This window comes from Rhinopithecus bieti, unplaced genomic scaffold, assembly GCF_001698545.2.
Source record: "Rhinopithecus bieti isolate Rb0 unplaced genomic scaffold, ASM169854v2 scaffold_44288, whole genome shotgun sequence".
In the NCBI taxonomy this organism is placed as follows: Eukaryota; Metazoa; Chordata; class Mammalia; order Primates; family Cercopithecidae; genus Rhinopithecus; species Rhinopithecus bieti.
Genome location: NW_016859699.1, coordinates 216 through 4,223, shown reverse-complemented (window position 1 = coordinate 4,223; position 4,008 = coordinate 216). Strand labels below are relative to the sequence as shown.

The 4,008-nt window shown below is 49.5% G+C and overlaps 1 pseudogene; it reads right to left on the bottom strand.

Annotated features, from left to right (window-relative positions):
• Positions 1–2,121: 2,121 nt before the first annotated feature.
• Positions 2,122–3,533, bottom strand: LOC108525373 (keratin, type II cytoskeletal 8 pseudogene; annotated as a pseudogene).
• Between the last annotated feature and the right edge of the window lie 475 nt (positions 3,534–4,008).

Below are 4,008 nucleotides of genomic sequence, written 5' to 3'. Positions count from 1 at the left end.
AGTCCCCAGTTCATGACACAAGAGATTCTGAGATCCTTGGAATCTCCAGAGTAATAAGAGCATCTACTATAGTTTGAATGTTTGTCCCTTCCAAATCTCATGTTGAAATTTAATCTCCAATGTGGCCATGTTGAGAGGTGGGGCCTAGTGGGAGGTATTTGGGTCATGGGGCAGATCCCTCATATGAAGATTAATGCCCTCCCTTGAAGGTGAGGGAGTTCTCATTCTTATTAGTTTGACAGAGCTGGTTGTTAGAAAGAGCTTGGCACCTCCCTCTCCCCTTGCTTCCGCTCTTGCCATGAGCTCTGCATAGGCCAGCTCCCCTTCACCTTCCACCAGGAGTGAAAGCAGCCAGACGCCCTCACCAGGTGCCCAGTCTTGAACCTTCCAGCCAGCAGAACTGTGAGTCAAATAACCTCTTTTCTTTATAAATTACCCAGCTTCGGGTATTCCTTTATAGCAACACTAAACTTACTAAGGCAGTGTTTTTTGTATGCTAATGAAAGGACTGGTGGGGCACCTTCTGTCCCACCCCACAGATGACTTTCTGGTGACCAACCCCCATCCTTTTTCTCTTTGGCTCAACAGCCAAAGGATGCTGGGCTCAGGTAATCCTCCCAGGATGGGGGTTGGTCACCAGAAAGACCAAGGCACGGGGAGAGGGTTGGAACTTTCAGCCCCACCCTCCAGCCCCCAGGGAGGGAAGAGGGGCTGGACTACTAAGCCATGACCAATGATTTAATCAATTATGCATGCTTGGTGGAATCTCCATAAAACCCCTAAATAATGGGATTTAGAGAGTTTCCAGATGGGTAAATACTGAGATGCTAGGAGGTGGCACACCCAGAAAGGGCAGGGAAGTTCTGAGTCCCTTCTCCCATACCTTGTACTCTCTTGTCCTCAAGTGCATCTCTTCCATTTGACTATTCTGACTTCTATCCTAATAATAAACTGGTAATAAAATGTCTTCTTCCTGAGTTTTGTGAACCATTCTAGCAAATTATTGAACCTCAGGATGGAATTATGGGAATCCTCAATTTGTGGCCAGTTAGTCAGAAGTACAGGAGGCCTGGGTATCTGAACTGGACCAGTCTTATGAACCTCAGGATGGAGTTATGGGAACCCTCAATTTGTGGCCACTTAGTCAGAAGTACAGGAGGCCTGGGTATCTGAAGTTGACCAGTCTTATGGGACTGATTCCTTAACTCATAGGATCCGATGCTAACTCCAGGTAGATAGTGTCAGAATTGAAATGAAGGGCACCCAGTTGGCATTGGAGAATTGGTTGGTGTAAGGAAAAAAAAACACACATTTGGTGTCAGAAGTGTTATGAGCAGAAATAGGTAACCCACCCATCCACAAACTATGAATGTCTTAAAAACCTGAACCAGCATGACTTGTGCCCACATCCTCAGAGCCTGGCACAGGGCCTAGCCGCCATGACAATTTTTATTAAAGGAAAAACGTCCCCAATCCATACTTCCGCAGAGACACATTCAAATGCTCCATGCTGCTTTGGGAAATGAACTGTCACTTAGTAGAATAATGGAGTCAGTATTCCAGAATAGGCCTGGCTCCACCAATCCCTTGTCACACATAGATTCAACACATACACACACACACCTTTACACAACACACTCCTCTACATACACATACAAATCCTCCATCATACATAAATATGCACGCACTCACACCCTTATACAGTCTTAGACACATATACATCCTTCTTTTACATACGCATCCTTACACACTCTCCATAAGTACATACACACACTCTTACTCACATATATACCCTTCCTTCATTCATTCACACACACACAAACACTATTTTTTTGTTTTTTGTTTGTTTGTTTGTTTGGCAGAGATAGCTGGGGTTTTATTTTGGACCAAAAAAAAAAAAAAAAAAGAAAAGCTATTGAATTGTTTTGTAGCTGGAGGCATGGGCATGGGCAAGGGGGGTTCCTAGGCAGTAAACTCCCCCACAGGTGGGTTGAGGGCTAGGGCTGAGCCTCAGGTGGGTCTCCCGTTCCCTGTGCTACCCTGCACAGCAGCCTCCCACCATCACCCCGGGCCCTGGGGCAGCCACAGGAGGGGCAGGCTGAGAGGGGCTGCCGCAGCTGTTCACTTGGGCAGGACGTCAGAGGACTCGGACACCAGCTTCCCATCGCGAGTCTCTATCTTTTTCACAACCACAGTGGCCCCTGGTGGAGCTGGTGCAGCTGAAGGAGCTGGAGCCTGCACCAGAGCCAAAGCTGGAGCCCAGGCCGTAGCTGAGGCCCCTATAGGCTGAGCTCAGACCACCTGCATAGCTGCTGGTGGTCTTTGTATGGATACTTGTGTTCTGCATCCCAGACTCCAGCCGGCTCTCCTCACCCTCCAGCAGCTTCCAGTAGATGGCAATCTCGATGTCCAGGGCCAGCTTGACATTCATCAGCTCCTGGTACTCATGCAGTTGCCGTGCCATGTCCTGCTTGGCCTGCTGCAGGGCGGCCTCCAGCTCAGACAGCTTGGTGTTGGCATCCTTAATGGCCAGCTCCCCACATTGCTTGGCATCTGAGATGCCCTCTGGCCTTTGAGGCCCTCAATCTCAGCCTGGAGCTGGCTGATATTCTGGTTCATCTCGGAGATCTCAGTCTTTGTACACTGCAGGTCATCCCTGTGCTTCCCAGTCAGCATTTGCAACTCCTCATACTTGATCTGGTACATGCTCTCAGCCTCAGCCCAGCTGCGGTTGGCGATCTCCTTGTACTGCGCCTTGACCTCAGCGATGATGCTGTCCATGTCAGGGAGCGGCTGTTGTCCATGGACAGCACCACAGGCATGTCCAAGATCTGGGACTGCAGCTCCTGGATCTCCTCTTCATACAGCCGCCTGAGGAAGTTGATCTTGTTAGTCAGCCCTTCCAGGTGAGACTCCAGCTCCACCTTGTTCACATAACCTTCATCCACATCCTTTTGATGAGGACAAATTCATTCTCCATCTTTGTACGCTTATTGATCTCATCCTCATACTTGTTCTTGAAGCCCTCCACCAGGCCCTGCATGTTGCCAAGCTCTGCCTCCAGCTTCAGCTTCTCCTGGCCCAGAGTCTCCAGCTGCTGCCTAAGGTTGTTGATGTAGCTCTTGAACATGTTGACTGTGTTGACTCTGAGCCGTCTTCTGCTGCTGCAGGAGGCTCCATTTGGTGTCCAGAATCTTGTTCTGCTGCTCCAGGAACCGCACCTTGTCGATGAAGGAGGCAGACTTGTAGCTGAGGGTCTTGATCTGCTCCTTCTCCTGGGTGCGCATGGCCTGGATGTTGGGGTCCACCTCCAGGTTAAGGGGGCTCAGCAGGCTCTGGTTGACCGTGATGGCAGTGATGCCTACCATGCCACTGGCCCCACCACAGCCTCCACCCAGGCCAACCCGGAAGCTGCTGCTGCCCACTCAGGAGAAGCTCAAGGAGCCAATGCAGGCACTGGGCCTACTCATGTAGGAGCAGCTGCTGAAGGCCCGGGGCCAGAGGTGGCATCTTGTAGGACTTCTGATGAACATGGTAGAAGCAGGAGTGGAGGCAGGTGAGCTGAACCAGGCAGAGATTCCAGAAGGAGCAGAGAAGCTGTTTCTTGGTCACAAACACTATTAATACACCTTTTATACATGCTCCAGAGTTGTATCCTTTATAATATAGTACAAGCATACATTACACATCACACACCCTACATACACACAGAGGTACCCTTCAAGTATTCACACATATACACACACATTAAACACACACACATATCACACCATTTACAAACACACACACACTCTCCATACATTCATGTATATACATACACTAGACATGCACCCTCTCCATAAACACACACACCTCCAACACATGTACAGTCTATACACACACACACACACACACACACACACACACACACACACACACTGTAGAACCTAACGAGACATCCCTAGGCTCTCTGGCCATGAGCAGCATCTCTGAAATCTGCTCCTAACCAGTGACAACAGCCCCAGCAGC